The 25,516-nt window shown below is 37.5% G+C and overlaps 1 protein-coding gene across 1 annotated transcript in view; it reads right to left on the bottom strand.

The window, feature by feature from the left end:
- LOC146003166 (uncharacterized) overlaps window positions 1–14,883 on the bottom strand; it is a 379,420-nt gene extending 364,537 nt beyond the window's left edge. The window contains exon 1 of the mRNA XM_083141352.1: window positions 14,460–14,883. The gene's annotated coding sequence lies outside the window, so the exon portion shown is untranslated. The remainder of the gene's footprint in view (window positions 1–14,459) is intronic.
- Window positions 14,884–25,516: the final 10,633 nt, after the last annotated feature.

Genomic DNA, 25,516 nt, shown 5'->3' with positions numbered 1-25,516 from the left:
AGGAGCCATTCAGTGTAGACTGGGTTTCGAACCATAATTATTTCGACTTCCTACTTTACTCCGAGACAGGCAGTGAAGTTTATTTTCCCGGTTCTAACTGGAAGATACCGCGCATCAAGTGTAATGTATGCACTTCGAAAACATCAATTGTTACAACCGCGCGTGTAATTGTTTGCTCCTTCTTCATCCTTGATCGAAACCTTTGTTACGATGTATTTTTAATGCATTGGCTGAAAATAACACCTAAAGATGTATCAAGAGACGAATTGGAATGCTTTTTATTGTATTTGGATCAAATTTTAATGTATTTTCTTGCATGAGACGACACCCCAGTTAAAATGTCGTGTATATCCTGTAAAACAGTGTTTGGAAAGTTACATTTTAAGCTGAGTTGGTTTAAAAGGTAACAGTAAGTTACTTTCTGCTAGATTTTTTTCCAAAAGATTACACAAATATATGAAGACATAAATTTGTTTTGTGTCCTTGGTACACAATTCTTCATGCATCACCAAAAACATAATACGACGTAAATAAAGCGTGAATATTGTAAATTTAATGTGCAAATATGAATCTTCTCTGGATGCTAAAGATTTGAAGATTCGCCTAAAGCAAGGAAGCTAAGAGAGTTGGCAACATTTGATCTTCCCCCACGTTAGAAATGTGCAATTTAACAATTTAATTGTCGTAAATTAATTCTTGATAGCGTTATTTCTCTTTATCAGAATTCCAAAAAAGGTAAATGTTACTTGTTACACGTAAGTAGTATCTTCCAAACACTACCGTAGAAAATGTTGACCGTCAGTTTCCGTCCAACCACAGCCAACATAAAATCGCACAATGTGCGCCATAACAGCAGCTCGAACGTCTTTTCCCCTAACGAGAAGATATTACCATACAGGCCGCAGTAAGGTTCACACATCCTGTTCCATGCACGCATCTTGCTCTTACACATAACAGGAAGTAGCGAAAGATCTCACAACTTCATTCTTTCTTTGAAAGCATTTTCTTGTCTTCGCTTATCAAATTTGTAGAGTTACACTGCGCGTGCTACTTTGGATTTTTCTCCTTCCACGTCCTTTATGAAAGATTCGCCAGTGGCTGTAGCAAGCTTTATCGAAGGCTCTTTGCTAGTCTTTGCATGCCGGTCGCGTGTACTGTAATCAGCGGTTTCGAGATTGTGTAACTGCTTCATTAACAAATCACAATTACAGGAGGGGCATGCTGGAATCGATTAAATTTCTCCACGTTCCGCCGTTCGCACGCAGTAAACGCTGAACATTTTGTTGGACGCGGTTACAGAACAACAGAGGTGTTCATTTAAGAACTACGACACACAGTGGTTTCTCAATGTGTAGATGCAGTCATCGCTGACCTCCTGGTGGTACGACAATGAACTTCAAGCTGAAAGGAAAACTGAAACACACTATCAGCACGTTCAACTCACGCTCAAATAGGTTGATTGTGATGGTTGCATAAACCAATTAAAAAATGTCAGTGTATTTTGAATCACCCTGTATTCTCTCTTAATATAATTCATTGTATCGCAAGTCATTCGTTTAAATAGCGATATAGTGCAACTAAGCTGTAAAAAAGGCCCATTTACTCATATTCAACACGCTCAACCTGAACTGCATAAAGCAGGATCTACCATGCAGAGGCACAGTGAAAGCAAGCTGTTAACAGAGTCCATTATTCTAGGAAATTAGTTACGAATTCAAAACCAGAAACTTAGATCTTTTCCTTTTTATTTTAACAGTGCAAAGTACTTTTATAGAATTGTAACAATCAAAAAGTAAATAAATTCCCTTTCTTAATATATCCTTAATCACACAACTGTATGATATGCAACTTAAATTTATATTCTACAACTTAAATTGACAAGTAATTAGGGGTCAATGCGTGCATAGTGAATGCGGCCATACGACCGAGAATTCTAAGAATAGGTTCCTCAATACCCAAACTAATATTAATTTAATTAGAAGTTAGAATAACAAAAACCTAATATAGGGTAAAGAAATGAACAAATAAACTATAGAATTTTAAAGGAACCACACTACGTAAATTCCCCATCATATCGCCACACTTACCATACACGTTTACAGTCAGAGCTACACTGCTCTTTCCCCAGTGACCGTTGCCTCAAGACAAACGTTCTCCTTTCCTCCTGGCGGCTCTGAGCATAACAGCCAATCAAATCCAGGCATGACATCAGTTTCAATGTTACCAGAACATTCAATGCATTTGTGGGCAGAGGGTTATAATATCCAGAAAAGTTTACAGTTTCTCTCTGGATATATATTCGATTTGATTTTCAATATTTAGCATAGCTTTTATGCCACTCTTGGCTAACCGTTACGGTAAGAGTGAGTGATGATATTATGAAACTGATGAAGGGATGCTCACAAAGAACACCAATGCCCAGGTCGAGATTCGAACCCAGGACCCTTGCCATCGTAGCGCGCTGTGCTGACCACACCGCCACGGAGGTCGGCCCTGGATACTTATTGTTTCGATCTCCGTGCACTCTAACTAGTTATATTACTCTTACAGTTTTATTTCACTATACTGTTTCTTTTTACTTTTACACTCCTACTTCACTTTTACTCTTACATTTTAATTTTACAGTTCCGATTTACTTTTACAGTTCTATTTCAGTTTTTCAATTTCACTTCATTTTTACACTGACTTATACAGTTCTGTTTATTTCTACATTTGCACTTTAGCTTTTTCACTTCCGTTTTGCTTTTATTGTTCAATTTTAACTCTGCAGTTCTATTTTAGTTTTACAGTTTCACATTAATTGTACAGTTCTGTTTTACCTCTGCAGTTCTATTTTACTTATACAGTTTCAGTTTAATTGTACAGTTCTGTTTCGCTTTTGGAGTTCTATTTTACATTTACAGTTTCACTTTAATTGTACAGTTCTGTTTTACTTTTGCAGTTCTATTTTACTTTTACAGTTTCAGCTTAATTGCACAGTTCTGTTTTACTTTTGCAGTTCTATTTTACTATTACAGTTTCACTTTAATTGTACAGTTCTCTTTTACTTTTGGAGTTTTATTTTACTTTTACAGTTTCACTTTAATTGTACAGTTCTGTTTCACCTCTGCAGTTCTATTTTACTTTTATAGTTTCAATTTAATTGTACAGTTCTCTTTTACTTTTGCAGTTTTATTTTACTTTTACAGTTTCACCTTATATGCAAAGTTCTGTTTTACCTTTGCAGTTCTATTTTACTTTTACAGTTTCACTTTAATTGTACAGTTCTGTTTCACCTCTGCAGTTCTATTTTACTTTTATAGTTTTAATTTAATTGTACAGTTCTCTTTTACTTTTGCAGTTTTATTTTACTTTTACAGTTTCACCTTATATGCACAGTTCTGTTTTACTTTTGCAGTTCTATTTTACTTTTACAGTTTCACTTTAATTGTACAGTTCTGTTTTACCTCTGCAGTTCTATTTTACTTTTACAGTTTCAATTTAATTGTACAGTTGTCTTTTACTTTTTTGGTTCTATTTTACTTTTCCAGTTTCAGTTTAATTGCACAGTTTTGTTTTACTTTTGCAGTTTTATTTTACTTTTACAGTTTGACTTTAATTGTACAGTTCTGTTTTACCTCTGCAGTTCTATTTTACTTTTACAGTTTCAATTTAATTGTACAGTTCTCTTTTACTTTTGTGGTTCTACTTTACTTTTCCAGTTTCAGTTTAATTGCACAGTTCTCTTTTACCTTTGCAGTTCTATTTTACGTTTACAGTTTCATTTTAATTTTACACGTTCTTTTACAGTCAGATTTCACTTTTACAGATGCGACTTGAGCAAGTTTTGTCGGTATTAGCAACAAAGTTCGCTTTACTATGATTTCATAATCGCTCAATCCTCTCGCAACTCGTAAACTGCAGAAATTTAATCTAGCATGATATGTTTATTCATCACAAGGATTTTTTTTCTATTTATGGTAGCGAACGTTTGGACTAAAGTTGGAACAGAAATTTCAACTGGAAAGTTCCTCAATGACATTGCTTCCAGATGAAACAAACCAGCTTGGGAAGGTATTGCAATTTTGATGCCTGTGTACAAACAGTGATATGGAGAGGGTCGTACATGCTCGTTGAATGCGACGTTTCCAAGAAATTTGGCTTTGCAGGAGTTAGTCATTTTTAGAGTTTTATTTTCGGACTCAGAAACTGCGATACATCAGGCTTTAGGAAAATATTCGAGGCATTGAAATCCGACGCTCCGTGAGTCGTCCGCAACTTCGAGGATTTTCTAGATGCTTTACCCTCCCTCGGCTTCCCCTCTTTTCTGCAACTCGACTCCGCGTTTTCCCTGGTTTTGCGAAAAATATTACCCTGTCCTTCTAACCTTTATATTTCGACTCATTCCTCCCATTCTCTAACAATTGTAACACTTTACCAGTCACGTATTTGCAGATTTTCGTGTAGGCATATGCGTATCACGGGTGTGACCTTTCGCCACACATTACCACTATAAATGTGAGAATAAATGTAATATCATTTAATGCGAGAATAACTAAAGAGAATGAGAGTGGCGAAATCTGCAAGGATTTCGATTTTGTGTGAAGAATGGAGAAATCGGCAAGGATTTCATATGAGAATGGCAAACTCTGCAAGAATCTGATGTGAGACTGGAGAAATCTGCAAAGATCAAATTTCAGATTGACATGTGTTCTGGTGCATCAATCTAGTCTGTGAAATATGAAAAGAACAATTAAGTTTAATGGGTATATCTGTGTAATTAAAAATATATTTATGATAATTTAGGGTTGACATGTTACAGTTTTTCATCAGACGTAGTTGTTATATTACTATTTGTTGGTTTAAAAGATCATTACTTACTTTTCAGTCATCTGATGATTCTTGTATAATTTTTATTATTAACTGCCTCTTTTACGAGGACACTATATCTTTGTGCATGATAAAATATTCACATTTATATAAAATACAATCGTGTCATTTTTTTTGTGTAAATTTACAGGCAAACTGTCAAATTTTTACGGTAAAATATTGTAAATTGTTCGGTCACTGGTAACAGTACATTACATGTTGTCAGTCTCAAAATATTCTAGAAAATTGTAACCATATTGTGCAAGGAGTCCTAAGCGTGGAACTAGCATAGGCAGGCGTAGACCCTCTGATTAAGGGGGGCAAAAGCCTTCATGAAAGCTCAGTCCGAGAAAGAAAAAAAACTCATTCCATCTCACTCGTTGTTCTATCGAATTGATGGTTACTAAATACGGACGTATATAGTGTGCGTCCGAACCAGTGACGTGAGTCTACGCGTAAACAACGATAGTCTACATTCTACACGTAGACTATTTTATACACGTAGATTACGTAATCTATGTAAACAACATGGCGAAAGGTAATAACTTGGCAAAGGACGTCGTGGAAGTAAAACAAAATTATACTGCGTATCAGTTGCTGATGTGTGAGGAGAACTTTTCATACTCTTGCTTCCAAATTCGAACAATTTTTCATCTAGGAAGAAACCTATTATAGGAAATATTCTAGTGTTTTATGGGGAAAAGACCACTCTTGCCTCACGACTGCCATCTGTTGTTGTTTTTTGTATACTATTTATATTCCTCCATAGTTGATAATAGAAGAGAAGAGAAATTTTGTTGCAAATAGAATTCTTTTTATTTCGTTAAGAACCAATACAGTTAAAAATGTCACTTTCCTTTCATAAAAGGCTTGAAAATTAATTTTAATGCACTTTAGATTGTCTACGTAGTCTATGTAAACTACAATCAATGCAATGTATGGGTAGATTACGTGTAGACAACGCATGTAGACGTAAACTTATAGTCTACGGCACATCACTGGTCCGAACCAACCGAAAAATCACTCTTATAGATGAATTCCAGCTTCCGTGACGTATATAGAGTTTGGGTTTGGGTTTGAGTTGATGTTTTAAGTCCACTTTATGCACAGAAAGGCTAATCGAGACTGGTCCTACGGTTTAAAGTGGAATCAGAACCACTGTCCCATGTGCCTCCACCGGGTATCGAATCCGGGACCCTTTGATTACAAGGCGACGAAAATACCATATTTTTTGAAGATAATAATATTAACTGTAATAAGTTTTCTCTGCACTAAATTTCTAAGGGAGAGTATTATGAGGGGCAACTGCTCCCCCCTTGCCCTACCGTCCGCACGTCTACAGAAACTTGGTGAGGTAGAGTACAAGAAATTGTATTGTTTTTTAATAGGGTCAGAATTTGTGACCACTTTTTAGCAGGGTACTTCATAATAATATGATGGGAGGAAGTATTTAAAAATACAATAATTTAAACTTTTTACACGTTATTCAAAATAGTAATTGACATTAAAGATTTCCGGTTCGCTGCTCTTGAACTTTAAGCCGTTCGCTTTCGATCCTTCCTCCGGTCTCCTATTTGAATCTCGGCCTTGGCGTGTGTGTTCATCAGATTCCTGGCCTCCTCGATGTCGCAGTGGTAGCTAGCGTCGTCGCCTTGTAATCATGGATCCAGTGAAGGCACATAGTGGTTCGGATTCCACTTTAAACTGTAGGTTCAGTCCCGATTAGCCTTTCTGTGCGTAAAGTGGACTTAAACCAACAATTAAATCAATCATTAGATTCCATCTAATTATCAGATACATTCATCATCGCGATGCCAAAAGTGGCGTAAAAGCAACAATAAATAAGAAAATGTTAAGAGAAATATGGTAACACTTTCATATAGGGGTGACGGATTTCTTACTTTTTACAGGAGAAAGTACTAACGCAAATCATTTTCTGTAGCGTTGTGAAAGTTCGTGAATGTAGTTTTGATCCATTTTAATGCGAATGCATGTTGTTTTCTGCGCAAATCTCTGTCCGACACGCTGTTGCTGCTGCCGCCATTTGCTTTCTGCACGAGAGGGCAATGTTCCGTGTGTTAGATGACGTAAACCCCGTAGTCAGTGTTTCAAACCTCGCCGTGTTTTCACTACAACATGACGTGTTGAGTATTTTTTTAAAATTTTATTAAACTATACTTGCCTAACCTAACCTAACCTAACCTTACGGAAAATGGTTTGTGGCGATAACGTCAATGGTTTGTGGGGCTAACGTGAATGGTTTGTGGGGCTAACGTCAATGGTTGTGAGGCTAACGTCAATGGCTTGCGAGGTATTAGCATAATTTCAAATCCAGGTACGAAAGTAGGTATTTTTCGGTGAACAAGATTGCAACACTGCATAAATCGACAAAACACTCACACAACGCGCGATAAACCAGTACGCTATCGCCATAATGTGTGTTACAGAATCGAAATAACGAATAACAGTAAGTACTCGTAAATGTAAGAAATAGACATTATTTTCGTTAGAAATTCATTATTTCACCTAAAGAAATGTTCCGCAATACAGAATAGTACGTTAGCAATGTAAAAAAGTGCGAAATGAATGATTTATAGGTGTCACACCTATACGAAAGTAGTACCGGAAAATCAAATTGGCATCCCTCAAATGTTTATTTTATTGTGAATCTGTATGATAAACACTTGTATAATTATAGTAGATAATATTAACTTGTCAAAGTTTGAATGCAACAGGAGGTGTTTCGCTTTGTTTCCTCCGAAGGACAGTTAAATGTATAGTAATTCTCCCACCTGAAACTATTAAGTGGGGATTTTGAGTTGACCAAAATTGTTCGCTGTCATAATAGTCGCAACAACCAGAAGAAAACTTTAAAATCATCATGAACTCATTACACATTTATTTCATTATATAAATAATGTTTCCTTGTTAATCACAGTTTCAACGCGTGCTGTATTGAAGTTTAATATTTCCGTGAATTGGTATAGCATTTTGGGCAACATATATATTAGTCATCTTCATATTCTGTAGAAAATTTAACTGCTTCTTTTAGTAATACGAGCTATTTAAGATACATTAACATTTGCAGCATCTAAATTAAGAACTTTGAAAACAATTCATAAGCTCCATCTCTTGTGCAAGAATGTAAAGCGCGAATGGCAAATTGACAGGCCTCGAAAGCCTTCCAATAATGTTTTCCAATAAAATTTCTCATACATATACTCTTTGTTTAGCAGAATTAACAAATACTTAAAGCACTGTTAAGTGTTTCTTGATCATTTACTGGCAAACACTGTACGAGTAGAAAGTTGATTGGAAAAATTACGGTTAAATGGTAATGCCCAAGACCGTTTCTGAAGCATTAACGCCCTTTTATAGTTCTCCTAATTAATGCAGTGCTAGTGTTTGAATTTTCAAAAACACATTTATTGTGCACTCAAATTTTGATCAAATATAGTCGCGTTCCATATTTGCAAAATAACACGTGTACTGTACTTTTTACGGTAGAATACCGTAAATATTACGGTAAATTATAACAGTGTGGTATATATTGCAGTTCCAAAATAGTCAGACATGTTCAGTACCATTAGCTGAAATTATGGCATTTTAAAACATGAATCTATGCTGTAACATGATAAAAAATCGGCCGACATATAATCGTCAGAAATTACAACGGCCCGTTACGGTTTCGTTAAACTTTTCTTTTCAGATATTTCACTATATTTTCATATATCGGTTGGATAGTTTAACTATCTAATCCAAGCCCGCGTAGACAGATTTTTATTTCGGTTGGGGGGGGGGGGGTCATTCCCTGTCAGCAGTCGGCATAAGAAGGCACAACAATTGGTGTGGTAGAAGCCTTAAGATGAATTTATCACTATATTTCAATTTATAATTCAAGATGCTTAATCCTGTCAAGGAAGTACAATTAATTACCACTATACACTATATAAATTTAATATTTGTAGGATTTCGGGCGGGGGGGGGAGGGGGCTTCAGCTCCCAGAGCCTTCCCCCTGGCTACGTGTCTGACCTAATCGCTTCTCTATCTAGGTGCTGGTACAATTCTCGGTTTATTTACCAATCCTTTCAAGGACTTATTCTGATGACATCGAGCCACGTGTTAGTAATACGACCAGCTTCTTATTGTACTTCCTTTACAATTATTCACTAAGAAATATTGCCCTTCATTAGGACACAAGGCTTGCAACTGAAGTCGGTACATTAACCTAGAAGAAATATAAAGAAATGGCAGTGGAAAGCTTAAGCCGTAACATTGTAGGTTTGGAAATTATACATAAAAGGCTTGATAGTATAGAGGTTTATTTAACAACAAAATGCCTGAAGAGCTTGAGACAACATAAATAATGATTATAAGAGTATAAACCCTCAATATAAATACAATAAATAATAGAGAAACAATTAAATTATCCAATTAAATCTTAACATAATTTAGACTTCCTTACACGTTATTTAACCAAAAAGAGATTATAGTAATTTCATTTTAATATTAATTTCCCCCCAAAAGACCCATCTCTGAATAGAACAAAGTGTGCAGTGCTTTAACTAAAAATCTCTACATAAAAACTTAAAATACTAAACCACTACAAAACAACTACTCCCTGTACTTTGTTCCATTAAGAGATGACCCCATTCAACACTCAAAGAGAACTCAACGAGCTTTAACGTCTCCTAATCAGTGGGAAGTGAAATTCCCACACGAGGCTTGCTTTCCTCCGACCTCCCGTATTTTTAGCAAAGCCATCTGGTGGCAAACTAACTAAACATTTCTTTCTCTTTACTCGTACACCTTGCATATGGTTATAGTAGATAGATAATAATGTTAACGTTGGTAAATCTCTTTTAAATAACAGTGGTTAAAAGTAAAAAAAATACTAGAATAATAATGTTAGTTTGTTGACCTGACTCGTTGATATATTGGAACCTTTCAGAAGCTTGACTACCCCTGAATTAGTTTCTTTCATCACTGCGGTGTAATCTTTCAATTGTTCGTTGTAAATAGCTGCAATGCAGGATACTCGAATTTTTCATTCGTTTCTGAGAATTCCCCGAGAGAGTTACGCTTTGTTGGTTTCACAGCTCCATCGGAATGTTTGTGTTTGATAATCGCGACATCTCATGTTGTTTCTGTGACTATAAACAAGTTGGAACTATAATTACCTCACCAGGGGCGTCATTGTTCCAGGACTGTCCAATTACCATTGCTCTACGTACAATAGGAATCTTGTTTCTTCCTCTTCAAAGCGGATTGTCACATAACATGTTATCTTTGACGTGGACAGTTAATATGAAGAACAGCAACACAAACATTCAATGTGAATAATGCTGACTTAGAGTAGTCTTTCCAAAGACCTACAAAGTCACCAATACATGTTTATCTATGAAAAACTCAACATGCTGACCAAGGCAGTAATTTATTTTACTATGAAACAAAAACTAAACGTAACGTTTCAACCTTCTAGCAAGGTCTTCATCAAACTCTGCACCAAGTACAAATGTAACAAGGTACAAAAACAGGACAATAGAAAGAGAGAAATGAGAGAAAGAGGAGAGAAGAAGGAAGAAGAGCGTGAGATAAAGAGTCCAACCACATTCTAGATGGAAGTAAATATGTTTAGCCTTTTAGGTGAAAGTACAGTTCACAAGGGAAAGCCACCTGCTAGATTATTCCAGAACAACTTTCTAATAGTCTAGAGAGGAGCAATGTTTGTGTATATATATCGTCCTGTTTTTGTACCTTGTTACATTTGTACTTGGTACAGAGTCTGAAGAAGACCTTGCTAGAAGGTTGAAACGTTACGTTTAGTTTATGTTTTATAATAAAATAAATTACTGCCTTGGTCAGCATATTGAGTTTTTCATATCATGGAAACAAGGCTTAATGGTGTTATAAATTTTTATCTAGCCGAAATAGTTAAAAATTGATAGTTCATTCCGTATAGCATAGTGGTAACGCTCAAGCATTCTAATGACGGTGTCCCGAGTTCGAACCCTGTGCTGGCACATTACACAATTGTGTCGATCTTACTTTAAACTGTAGGTCCAGTCTCAATTAGCATGTTTGATAGTGTACTCCACGTGGATTGTGGAATTAGATAACCGAAAAGAACTGGAATAATATTAAAAATTGCTATGGGTACACACAATATGATTTTTTTAAAGAAACATATGTATTACTACAACAATTATCTTCGAAAATTTTGTGATTTTCTATGAAGGTAGGTTACAATAACTTAACTACTTTTTGTATGTTTTTCAGGACTTCATATAGATTCATGCCCTCTTGCATCACATTCTTAAAACTTTGCTTTGTCTTCTGTACAAAATAAATTATAAAAATTGAAGGAGTTAGTGGTGGGGAAATTTTGTTTTCGGGAAGACAGTAGTGCAGTGTGTTCTTACACTTGTTGTTTTGCTTCCATCTTGTGCCAGTTTTGTCAGACCGCTACGATAAGAATGAATTTTGATTAGATGGAAATTTATGAAGGTGCGCATGCAAGGGAACTTCGTTACGGACCGAACCCTTTGTGAGTGTTTGAGTCATCAGCATACCCACCGGTAATGCAAAAATGTGCATGTTTTGGGTGAACGTTTGGCCCATTACGAAGATTTTCTTTCGTTAATTTATCTGACTAATTGATTTACTTTATTTGAAGTTTTACTTGGTCACTTAAGTAAATGTAAGAAGCAAAGATTTCCTGACTTTGAGGGGGAGCGGCAGCTGATTTTGTCGTCATTTTATCAAGAACTTGCCTGTCCACCTAGTTTGAACCAGTGATACTATATTTACTTTGATTTAAAATAAATATTAGAATCTATCTGTAGTGGTATTTAAAATGCTTGGAATTAAGATGCTTCATGTTCTGTAGTATTTTGCGTCAGATGGAAGTAAATGCAGATTTCCCCAGTACAATGAAAACCATAGAGCTTACATGAAGATGATGTGAACAGCATCATACTCTGACCTCTTGTTACGCTTACGTATAATTGAGTAGCTGGATAAATAAAATACTAAGTTTAAAACGAAATACTTTCCTTATGTTAAGACCACGACGTCAATTTTAGTGTATTGTGCAATTTTGTAATTTCATAAAAAAGTTATTGACAAACCTGTAGATTGCAATCTTAGATGAAGTGTGAGGTATGCTGATCTTGTATGTGGAATTTTGAAAACTGTGATTGTAATTATTATTTTTATTAACTTCAGTGCTTTTTTAAAAGTATGGAATATAGCTATAAAACCAACGATACCGCAGTGGTAGCGCCGTTGACTTGTAATCAAAGGGTCCCGGATACGACATCGGGTGGAGGCACATAGTGGTTCAGATTCTACTTTAAACTGCAGGTCCAGTCCCGATTAGCCTTACTGGGCACAAAGTGGACTTAAAACACCAACTCCAACAAACAGACACCAACGAACAAAAACGCTCGGAGAAGAAACTAGGCTATAATTTCCTGCTAGTTACTGTTCTATATCTCAAATGCTCCTTCCCAATCCGACCACACCCTTATTCCAGATACATTAGTTGTCTAGTTTCGCCACTCAATAACTCATATGATTTTTCTGAACATAGTCAATGTGAAAATTTTATTACTGGTAATAAATCTTGAAAATTCATGTTCATCATCAGCTCTCAATTATTGATTTGAAAACGAACCCCGCGAAACTAAATCCTTAGCGTGAATCGGGCTGGAATGCGTGCCCTTGCTGCAAAAAACCCAATGCCAAACTCCTCTTACACGTGGTGTGTTCTGGACGGACTGCATTCTCGTAGACTTACGTCACTCTGGCATCAAGACTGACAGTCAGTACAGTACTGTGTTTTGTGCTCTCATTGTGTGCTTGTGATTGTCCTTTCATTCACTTCACCCATTCATACACATCTTCGCGATTAGCCGCAGAAGAGCGAAGTAATATAGTAAATCAATCGAATCACCTTGTGGTTGATTCGTAATTAGTTCCATCAATTCATCCTCACCGTCGCGATTATCCTAACGTATGATTTTGGTCCCAGGGAAGGAATTGTTGACGAAGAAAGGTTGAACCAAACTCCACTGTCCCATTCGATTGGGTTGGCACCTGGTCTTACTCCGTGTGGTTATGAGTCATACTTGAATATTTAGGTCTTTTTCCCTTCCTTATTTCTCTCATTGTGTTGCTCTTCTGTCACTTTTAACTTATTTCCGACCGTATGGATTTGTGACAACAGGACGGAACTGCTCACATGCTGAGACTCGAACCCGGAACCTTGGTGCCGAATCTGTGACTTAGCGACCGAGCATTGATGCTGCCTGTGCCTTCTTAATCACTCGCCATTGTATTAAAGAATGAAGTAAAATGCGTTAGATACACACCACGACGTAAATAACAAGATAAGTGTCGACTCGCGCATTGTGACATGCAAACGCCTTTCGGCCCTAAGACCTTTTTAAAAGGTTTGTCCGAAATAGTTGAGGCAATCCTCTGGCGCATACAGCCACGTAATGATACCAATCGCTAACAAGTAACTGCTGAGGTTGAGAATCGGTGAATCTTTTCCTCCAGCATCCCCAAATGCGTACATGTGATGAGAAAATAAAATTTTCATATTGGTTTCGAGGTAGGTTTTAATTCTCCTAATCTCTCAAGTTAATGCTTGCATCTTATTTCAACTGTCTCTCCCAACGTTTTACTGTTACTTATAGAAATTGAGATTTCGATGCGTTATTATTCTGTTATGTCATTAGCAGGTAGATGATATGCGCATTGTGTTTGTGCATATAGCTGTGTTATTAATTCATTTGATTGATGTTTATTTAACATCGCTTTTCTATCATTTTTTAAATAATTGCGGAGATGAGGACATCAGATGGAAGATGGACTATTTTTTTTTTACGATTCGAATAAAATTTCGACATTCTTCTTTAAAGAAGTCATCTTATAATTTGCATGAAATGTCACAAAATACAATACAAGTTCTTAGAAAAAACGTTTGGTCGGTACTTAAACCCGTCATCTCACGAAAAACAAGCTTTCTAAATTCCCTTTTAACTAATTCTCTCTATCGTTTACAGAATAATGTGAAAAATAGATTTAGCATTAAGAATAAAGTAGTGCCATCTTCTGGCAGTTTCTCGTGACAATGATTGCATAATATGTTCTCAATGACATTGGTCAGAATGATTTAACTCATTAATATTTAAAAAATCGGTCATATATAGTGTCTAGTTATCACGCCCTTATTATTTTTCTTATTATAATCTCTTAATGCAACGCAAATGACAGTCAAAAGCTGTAATATATTCCGTCCGCAATTTTCTCAAAATTATAGGATTCACAACATATGGCACTGGTGTGCCTAGCTGTAAACATTAGGCGGTAAATGTGTTGTTGAATGTTCTCAGCAATTATTTATAAGAAATTAGTAACAAATTATCAGAATAAGGATCAATAAAGTCATCACTGAAACTTATTCCTGATTTTCTTAAGACAATATGTAAATTATATCAATATCTCGCGATATTATTTTTAAAAAAATCAGATAAACTTAATGGTTTAGTATTGTATATAGAATTAAATAGTTGTGTAGAATAATTTGTTATGTACTTACCAGCTATAGTTTGATTTCATGATGTATTTTTCTCTTGATTCTTAAAATGCTCTTCCCGTAGATCGGATAAAGTGGACTGACATTTCATGTAAATGTCCGATGCACTATAATATTATATTCACTATAAAAAATTCACAATAGATCACTGGGGCTTTGAGCGGGAGATTCCCCAAATTGTTATGAAACGATATCGGGAATTGGGACAGTAATAAAAAAAAAACAACTTATCTTGTGCGTTAGAAAAAAGTAAAGGCGATCCTTTTCGCCAAACTTTCGTGGGAAGTTTCGAGCGCACAGATCACATTCACTTATCTTTTATCACTTCTTAAAGAAAAAAAAAGTTTTCGAACGTTTTCAGAAAGTTTTGCTCGAACGTTATATTGGAGACGAGGTGTTCGGGGGGCAGAACCCTATCACTACACAGAACAGCGGTCGCGGACTTACTGCGGGACAGGCTCGAGTTGGGTTGGGCCGGGCTGCCACGAGGATTGACGGAGGCACCCGAACATTCCCGAAAGCTCCAAGCGCGACCCGCCCTTGTTTCAGGGTAACCGAGAGAAATTCTTTTCTTTTCCGCTCGCCCCTCTGGCCCCCCCCGTGCGTGCACCTGAAGCGAAATGATAAAAGAAGAGAAAAACGAACAGGAAATATTATGTGCCTCCTACGTTTAGAGACGTGAAGCAAATAATATGCGTGGACAGGTTGGAAACTTCTTGATCGATTTGACGGTGTGGTTATGACAGGACATTTATCTTTCAATACTCCCCCACCCCCACAACTCTTCTACGTTTTCATCGCTTGGTCGAGAAGGGGGTGCTATTCTCAAAATTTCCACCTGGACACCGTTCCCTGTTTGTTTTGCAAGCTAATATTTTCATTGCTGATGAACCGCAAGGACCCTGTTTCCCGATCAATAGAGGGCACCTCTTGACCATTGCGCTTGGAGGGGGAGGGGCACTGACCCACCCTTATCTAAAGTTCTAGTTTCAGCTAGGGTGCTTCTTTATATTTACCGGCGACTAGAGTATAATTTATTGTGAAATCACCAATTGTTTCGATCAGTGGCGGCGATTTGGGGGGCGAGGGGGAGTTGCCCTCCCACGTTTCGCCACTTTTACCCCGCACTATGCTAAATCTTATCTTTGCCCCCAGTTTTGGCACATTGCTCCCCGGTTTTGGGATTCAATCGCCGCCACTGGTTTCAATTGATTGACTAGCGTTATTTTATTTGCCTTTTTTTTGCTACTTTTGACTAATTTGCGAAGATGAGGATGAGTGATGATATGATGAAATTGATGACCTGACACATTCATTCCCAGGCCAGGATTCGAACCTGGGACCCCTATCGTCGTAGCGCCATGTGGCAACCACGGCCACGGCGGCCAATGGTATCCAGACGAGATGAAACAGGATCTGGAACATTTTAAGTTTCAACTCGAGGCGTACAGTCACCGGCCATATAAATGGAACTTCTAGATCCTGAAATACCGGCTCCCCTGCAAGGTGTATGTTATCTAACTTAACGGCGGTGGTAAAACTTGCCATTGAAAATTTACTATTGAAATCCACTTATCGCCGTGCAGTTAGCCAACACACATAACGCCTTGCGGGTAAGCGTGTACTTCAGGATATAGGTCCCATTTATATTGCCGGTGACTGTACATGATTGTCTCGTTCCCGACCTTGTCTCTAGCTGTAGAAATCTCTCTCGTTCTTGGTCTCGAAATGCAAGTTTCAGTCACGAAATATTACACTATTTTTCCTTAAAATCTTTAACCATTACTCAAAATCAACCGATTGGTTATGGGTATTCGTAACTTGTTAACGTTAACCACCATGAAATTACATCTATAACTACTTGCAACAATTTCAAGCAACGTTCTGTATTCTTCACTATCTAGTCGTCAATGTTTGCATAATGCTGTGCAATTGTCATCAATGGCCAAATGATTATAGTATTCCTGGAAATGTGCTGGATGTAATTGGAACTTCATATGCAATTAACACTGTAATGACTGGACCTCGGAAGGTTTTTAACCTAGTTTTTCCTTTGCAGGTAAATAAGAATTAACAGGTTATATCAGCGTTTCATTAAAAAACCAAACAACTGACGAAGTTTTATAGTGCCTTAGATAACCCATTTTGCTTGTTAGAACCTATTTTAGGTTTATGTGCCTAAATTAAACCTTTTCTTAGGTTTTACAGGATTTTTATATTTCACAGAGATATTTACTAGGTTTGGTGGCGAAATAATTCCATGACTGGCGTGTTTGAAACATATTTCCCGACGAATTCCCTCCCTCCCAGTATATGATGTTTATCAAAACTCTAAGCAAAACAAAAATACCTGACGCATTGTTAACTGCACACAGTGGCGGCGAGAGGGGCAGTTCCCCCCTACTTTTTACCCCAGCAGTATAGACTCTTAATGCTAAGCCTTGCCTACTAAGATAAAGTAAACTGTCCTTGCCCCCCCTTCCTCCCCATTCTCAGTTTTGGCACCCAATCGTCTCTACTGCCTGCACAGTCCCAAGTGCAAACTTCAGATCTGTGCAGCCTTGCTCACTCTCGTGTCAGTTTGGCTCTTTTTGGCATTCGCGCCTTGCGAAGTAATGTTCCGGCATTCAAATTTGCTTTAATTGATTGACTGATTTGGTGTTTTAATTCCACTTTATGCACAGTAATCGGGAATGGACCTACAGTTTAAAGTGGGATCCGAACCACTATGTGCCTTCACCGGGTATCGAACCCAGAACCCCTTGAATCCAATCGAACTACTGAATATGTTTATGTTGAAAGATAATTTTCAGAACATGAAATGATCCTCACGGACAAGAGGTGGAGTTTGAGTGTGGATAACGCAAAAGGATTCATGGTGGTCAATAGGACCATGAAAAGTTCAACTATAATTCCTGGTTTTCAAGGCGAACTTTCAAATTCAAGGATACAAGTTGATGTTCTCTCTGTTCCAACCTTACGTATTACCGACTCTCACCCTCCCTTCCACACACAAAGATATTAACAACGTAAGGGGTTTCTATGATTCCAATGTACCAAAAAAATTACCTAATCAACTTCAAGATACATTATTTTGTAATAATCTTCTGTCTGTCAGATAGATTGTTCTGCAAAAGTTACTAACAAAGTTAACGGATTGAGAAAATGTTGTTTTATTTTCAATGTAGCTTTCTTTTTGTTTCTAAAATAATAAAATAAAATAAGAGCTAAGCTGAGAGAAACGTGCCTCAGGGAATTTATAAACATGTATAAATTTAATGGGATTTGGATTAATAAAAGTTGCAGTTTTTCACGTCTATGGGGGAAAAATGGGACTAGAGAATACATCCGGTTGTACCTTTTTCGTCTTGCCAAAATTCATGAATAATTTCCAGAGCAAATAATTCAGGCATAATTCCCGGAATTCAATGAATTCCAAGTGAGTAGGCACCCTGATATTGTGCAGCAAATTATACATACCTAATTCATATTTCATACCAACAAGTAACTTTCTCTTACAGCACAAGTGCAGTATTATATAATTTGTAGATAATTTTGAAAATTATGTAAAGAAATGAAAATTTGTTTAGAAAATTAATATTTGGTTATTACGGTTCATGTGAAATTTTGTTTTTAACGATTGTATCTAATCAGTATTTTTCAGGAATTTTGTAACAAATTAAGTCTTTTTGCAACCTATTTCAGGATTTTTCGAGCCTAATATAAGTTTTTTCGAGCCAAATTTATTGTTTTAGAACCTATTTTAGTATTTTTAGAACCTATTTTAGGATTTTAGAGCCTATTTTAGGAACCTAAAAGTACATTTTTTAGAAAATAAAAGTCATAGGTCTAGTAATGACCTAGGCTCGCCATAACTTAGTGATTAATTTCGTGAGGAAATGTGACTTAGATTTTTCTGCATCAATTTTATGTTATAGTAAATGAAGTTTTTCTTGATATGCGTTACTGATTTTTTTCTCTTCGTTGTTTGAATTATACTCCTCAAGTCATATTTAACCGAACAGTTTAAGTTTAACCATCGATCAAATCTCATTCTCCGTGGGGCTCTGGTGCAGAACACACTCAGCTTTCACTTAACGCCAAAACTAAATGCTAAGAGCGCATAACCTGGCCTTCCTAACCTAACAATTCCTAACCAGACAAGTTCAGGTACCCGGCAACCCATTGGGTAAGATTGATTGATTTGATTTATTGTACCTCACTTTTGGCTAACCACGAAGATGAGGATGAGTGAATAATGTCATGAAATTGATGACGAAACTCTCAGAAAGAACGCTCACGGCGAGGTCGGGATTCGAACCCAGGACTTTTGGCGTCGTCTGCCCTGCCCGGTGTGCTAACCGCTCTCCCATGGGTGAGAATGAGACACTAGAGACAAGTTATGCCTTCCTGCTTACCCCAACTAATCTGAAATATCTACTTTAATGTTATATAATGCTTTCTTTGAGGTAAGCATTAGGGGTCTCAAAGATGGATTTAGTAAGGTTAAAGTAGAGTTGACCACTTAGTTATTTCCAAGGAATATAGAGATTAGGTAAAGCCATTCGAAGATTGCCGATCTTGCACGAACGCGTGACGTCACCGGAGAAGCAGTGAGCTCGGCTGAAGCAGACGGCCCCTAGCATTTATATGGGAGATTCAGAGAGCGAAAGTATATTATTACTTTTAGGACGGGGAAAATAATAATTGTCATCCTCCAAGATGGTATTGAGGCATCCTTTTAATGATTAGTAACATAATTGAAAACGCGCTACTTTTAAAAGGGGGCAAAGTACATGTGAAAAATGTATTTTGAAAATCCATATTCCTGAAACTTTCTGACCGATGCGCTACAAATAAAGTTGCGTGTTCTCCTTTAGAATTTCGTCATTTTACAAATCGTAATATAATTTTAACAAAAACGTGGCATGCTAAAGAAGAATTAAAGAGTTTAAAAAAATAATTGATTAATAGACTTAGTTTATTTTACTTCGATTATCTGTCACATATGGCTAATCGCAAAGATGAGGATGCGTGATGATATGATGAAATTGAAGAAAGGAAAGTAGACCCATGCCCGGGCGGGGATTCGAACCTGGGGGCACTTGGCATCGTAAAGCGTTGTGCTAACCACTTCGTTACGGAGGTCAGCATTACAAGGAAATACACAGAAATTGGCATCTATGTTTTAATATGCGAGACGTTGTGATGAAAATTATTAATATATCTGAAATATCGGGGACCTTGCAGTCTCTAAATGTACTTTTATGGTTACGCAAAACCTTTTGGCTACTCAAAATTGCTAATGTAAATTTATAAGCTATTAAAATTTAAAACTTATTCCTGTTCGAAAAGAGAAACTGCCAAGTCAAATTAATATTTCGTAGAAATACATATATTTTTCTTTCATGAGGCCAAGAGAGTATTTGGAGGGGACGGTGGATTGGGAAGGCTATAGCCCCGGATCTCGATCTGCAAAGGGGCTTCCAGTGGGAAAACATTGCTATGAAATAGTCCAGAAGAAGGGGCGAAATGATTTTTTTAAATGGCTCAAGAATACAAAGATATAAGTGGATATTTGACAAGCTTAGTCTAAAACTTACAACTGAAGTCGTACGTGTGTGTGGGGGGGGGGGGGGAGTGGCTACGTGAGGTAACACAGTGGAATATGATTCACAATACTAAAATTAAAATAAACATGTGGGAACAATAGAAATCAAAATATGTTGTAGCTAGTGACAGCGCAATAGTAAAGATGGAGGGGCAAATCATATTTTCCCTGGGTAATCATTTTTATTATTCCGTTACATGCGACACAAAAATTCATATTGTGGCTAAAAGATCATTCATTCAGTTATTTATTTTGTCGTTTTACTGGGGGCAGATAGGAGAGAGAGAGAGAGAGAGAGAGAGAGAGAAATTGTCGAAGGAGAATAGGAGGCGTTCCTGACCCCCCCCCCCCCCGTAGTGTGGTCACTGCCTGTGGCTATGCTGTAGAAGAATGCACCAATTAATACGCTATTAAATAAAACAGATACTTTTAAAACTTTTAATCAAATTATTTGTGAACTATGATTTAAATTTAGAGAGAGCACATACCTGTTTAATTTAATTTGGATGAGTTAACTTCTGAAGCCTGACATTTCCGAGCCTTCTTCCGGTGTAACTACACTGCCCTTTGAGCCGTAGCTGCTGCGTTCAGGTGGCGGAACGAGCAGAATACTATTTAAAACAAATATGTGACAAATATATATAAAAAAAACAACGTGTTGAAGCTATTGACGGCGCCAAAGAAAAGACAGAAGAAGAAGAACGTGGAGAGTGCAGTGATATTTTACGGGAAGCAGCATTCACGTATCCAGGAATTCCTTTCGGGGCGGCGGCTGAACACCATTTTTCAAAGGGGTTTCACAATTGTATGTTTAAGGCCAGTGGTGGCAATTGGGTTCCAAATGGGGGGGAGGGGTGGACAAGGAGACAAGCATTAAGAGGCCATTGTGTGATAGTGTGGAGGCAAAAGAATGTGGAGCAACTATCTCCTAAATCGTCGCTACTGTTTAAGGCTGTCATTTTAATCAGAACGTGAAATCGGGACATTTTCTACCACTCAACTCCTCTGTTTCCATGATTTAATATTGTGTGCCGGAACCATCTCAGTATGTACAGTATGTTTGTCCAATTCTTCTCATAAGGCATCAAAACATCTATGTACCAGAAGTGTTTTTACGAACGTGTTACACATGCACGGAATGCACAATCCACTCGACAACGCAAGATTCAAACTGTGTGCTGGGAACTGGAATCAGACAGTTCACGAATATTTCTCTCTCATTCGAGCCTGAACACCACTAATGTGTCTTGTCCTCCCAAGTTTGCAGCTCTTATAAAAGCCGAAACCCACCAAATTGTTCATATTCATGCCTAAGCACTCGCAAGTGTCCAAAATTGTCTGTTGAGTGTGTGTCGAACCCAGTAGCCTTAAACAAAAGTATTTTTTTATGCCATGAAATTCTCGGGCTGCATACACAAAATTTGGTCCTGGCACAACCAAATCATCACTAAAAACTTTGATTTTCAGTTGATCTGTGCAGCTTATTTCTTTTTTAATAAATCGCTCCAATGCCCAGCCCGATACTGCCGAAATATTCACTTTAGAGAGAGAGACCTTCGATCTCTTCGTCTTTCGACCCGAACTACTCGTAGCACTACTCGAAGTTCCGCTGTCGTCAATGTCTTTAGCTTTGGGACCGAACTGGAACTAGTGGTAGACTTCGTTACTTTACGGTATTTAGTCCATTTCATTTTCGAATCACTAGATCTTATAAAGCAACCAATGGACACTGACTGATCACTAATCGACTGTATGAATTGTCACACTTACCTCTTAAGTCTCCACCTATTCTGTTGTAAAGATCAACCGGGAAATTGAAGCCGCGTATTAATATCCTCATTATATTCTAGAACGTTTCGCAGATAAAACGATTCGTAAATATTGCCAGTAGTTCGACTCCTTCTCTTTTTAAAGAACGTTCCCTCTCGCGCTTTCCAGAGATTAAAAAATTACAATGCATGCGAATCGTCTTACCTGCAGCGCTACCTTTGTTGTGCAGCTTCCAAATGCTGACAAGTCTCTTCTACATAGTGTTCAAGTTCGCTACGACAACACCGAAAGCGTAAGAAAAGTTTACGTGCAATATTATCAACAACAGGGTTATAGAACATTCTCCGTCTTGCCTTTATAAGTATTTCTCTCCTAAAATTATCGTCACATTATTCAAGAAGACAAAAACCTAATTTTATCTAGTGTAAAATGAAAACTTTCCTGGTTTGGGGAGTCCACGAGTTACGATCCCCACCTTGGATACGCGCTATAAACAATAACAGGGTCCGTAGAACATTCTCAGTCTTGCCTCGATAATTATTTATCTCCTTAAATTATCGTCACATTATTGAAGAAGACAAAAACCTAATTTTATCTCGTGTAAACTGAAACATTTCCTTGGGGAGCGGGTGGGGGGGGGGTCGAACAACCTGATCCCTAGCTTGGATACGTGCTATTAACAATAACAGGCTTATAGAACATTCTCCGTCTTGCCTAGATAATTATCTGTCTCAAATTATCACCATATTATTCAAGAAGCCAAAAACCTAATTTTATCTAGCGTAAACTGAAAATTTTCTGAACGGGGCTTGAGCCCCCTGATTCCCACCTTGGATACGAGCTGTTACCAATAACAGGGTTATAGAATATTCTCCGTCTTTCCTCGATAATTATTTCTCTCCTTAAATTAACGTCACATGATTTTATTTGACACGACAAGAAACAAAAAATCTAATTTTATCTATTGTAAACCGAAAACTTTCGGGTGGCTTGAGCCCCCTAAGCCCCCCCCCCTTGGATACGTGCCTGGGAAGCAGTCACGTTTATTACACCCTTACATTTACATACAATATTATAAAGTTCTGCTTTTAGATCTCGCACAATGCCTTTTTCACAAAAATGGGCAATCTCGCATTTTTTTATATCAATCAAGCTGTGATATTTTCGATTTCTTCCGTTAGTTTTCTGATAATAGTTTTCATAGCTTTCCATAGCATTTAGGCATGATTTCAGTTGACAAGAACAAAATAATCTTATTTCAAAACATAGAGCAAAAAGAAATCCAACGCGCTTAAGTTAAAACTCCCTTAGATTGGAAGCCTGGAGAGAACAAAACAGGGGTTCCTTCGTAACACGATTTCTTGAAAACCATTTTACACATTTGAATCAACTTTGTGATAAATTGATTAGAAAGGATGAATCTAAACAGTAAAAGTTGTAACTTTTCCCTTGCTACTATATTTTAGAAGATATTCGTTGTCAAATTTCTAAATATTTGCATAAGGAACCAGCATTTTCCGTGCCGTGTGTTTCGATGATGACGTCATGCATCCACGGACAACTGCGCATACGATCTGCGCCGCCGAACGAGCACCCCCTGGTTATTTCCTATTTCTGGAAAAGAGGAAAGTTCAAGTTATCTTCCTCGTCTCCTTACCCAAAGGATCGACTCTCATTTGGTAAGTCATAGTACTTGTAGACAGACTGGAATAATCAAGTCGAGGTTACAAGCTTTAAAGTTCATTATGATGCCTCTAGAATATATGTCTCCGAGGAATCGAACTCAATATATCTCGATTATAAATTACCAGCTTTAATCACGCTTTATCTACGAGGCTGTTGGTGCTTAAAAAATTATAGAAAAATGAAGAGAGAAAAAATGTTTAGTGTCTCCATCTACCGTCTACATTTTTATAACTCATATTCTACTAAAGGTTTTCGAAAATTTAAGATGAGTACATAAACGTGTTGCTAATAGCCTTTTTAAGCATTATCTAAACACACTTAAGTAATGCAGGTAATTACTTTTTCTGGGTTTTCACTGATTTTACTGTAGTGCTGATACTTTATCAATGGTGATTGTTTGGAATGGGCAACAGTACATGTCCTGTGCAGTGGCGGTGATTAGGGGGGAGGGGAGGCACGGGGGGGCCAATTGCCCCCCACTTTTTGCCCTCGCTAAATCATATCTACTAAGGAGAGTAAACTGTCCTTACCCCCCCCCCCCGTTTAACCCAATCGCCGCCACTGTCCTTGTGGCTTAAAGTTTCCTTAAGCAAATGGACATTCGTCAGCATCAGCTGTTTTCAATAATTCTGACCAAAACGGACTCATTTCTTTAGAGAAGTCCTATTTGAGAAAGGGTAGCAGGTAATGCTTGTGTGTGCATGAAGTTTATGGCAAATTTTGTGATATATGTTCAACAAACATTGTAGATGTGTAAGATTTCCCAAGTATTTGGTTGCGAGCTGTTCCCAATGCCTTCCACGTTCTTTTTTCCCAAATCGTGAACCCAAAGAGTCCTCTCCCCTGTATCTCTCGGTTGTCAACAAATGTCCCACATGCCTTTCAGACTGTGTCAACAGCCGTGGAACAGGTCATTCTGGCCACAAAAGATGCTGTAAAGGTCTTTTCAAGTAAGGGTCGAGCGAGCGCCGGCCAATGGCGATTCGGCTAAGATTGCTCTCTGAAACTGCGCCGAAAATTGCTATCCGGAACTGTGAAAGGACCTTTCTTTTATTTCTGCTTCAGCAAGGGTTGAAGAAATAAGGAATTTGGGGACGAAAATTTTGAGATCGTATTCGTGACTTTCGATGTTGCATACGCGTTTGATTAAGTCAGCCACTATTCGGGTACCTGGATATCACAGATGATGTTCTCCACAGGAGCAATTGCCTTTGAATTAATTTATTTTGGAGGGGCACATAGTGTACAGTTCAGAAAAGAATATATAATCATGTATGAGTACACCGGGATGGTCAGGGGGGCAATTTATATATCTGGAATCTAGAAATCTGCCGTATTTATAATATTTCTTAACTTTTTAATTTCCTCCTTTCTGTCTTTCCACCTATCTTCAAATTTCACCATTAATCCGATGCTGCTTCCTATGACTCTCTGTTTACATCATTCCTGTCTTTCTTGCTCTGTCTCTCCATCTCTTTATATCTATTTCTTATTCCGTTCATCTCTTTACGTCTATCTCTACCTTTCTTCCTATGTTTCTGTGTCTGTTTATCTCTTTATGTCTATCTCTCCCTTTCTTCCTATGTTTATATTGTTTATCTCTTTATGTCTATCTCTCCCTTTCCCTTTCTTCCTACGTGTTTCTGTCTATCTCTCCTTTTTTCCTAAGTTTCTCTGTCTGTTTATCTCTTCATGTCCCCCTTTCTTCCAACGTTTCTTTGTTTATCTTTTTATGTCTATCTCTCCCTTTCTATCTATGTGTCTCTGTTTATGTCTTTATGTCTATCTCTCCCTTTCTTCCCATGTTTCTGTCTGTTTATCGCTTTACGTCTATCTCTCCCTTTCTTCTTATGTTTCTCCGTCTGTTTATCTCTTTGTATCTCTCTCTCTCTTACTTCCACTGTTTCTCTATATCAATCTTTAGTCTTTATCCCTGTCTCTTTTATCCTCTTTCGCTCTCTCTCTTTCTCTCTCTCTCTCTCTCTCTCACACA

The sequence above is a fragment of the Lepisma saccharinum genome, chromosome 19 (assembly GCF_977018435.1).
Source record: "Lepisma saccharinum chromosome 19, izLepSacc3.1, whole genome shotgun sequence".
Classification (NCBI taxonomy): domain Eukaryota; kingdom Metazoa; phylum Arthropoda; class Insecta; order Zygentoma; family Lepismatidae; genus Lepisma; species Lepisma saccharinum.
This window is presented reverse-complemented; position numbering and strand designations above follow the sequence as displayed.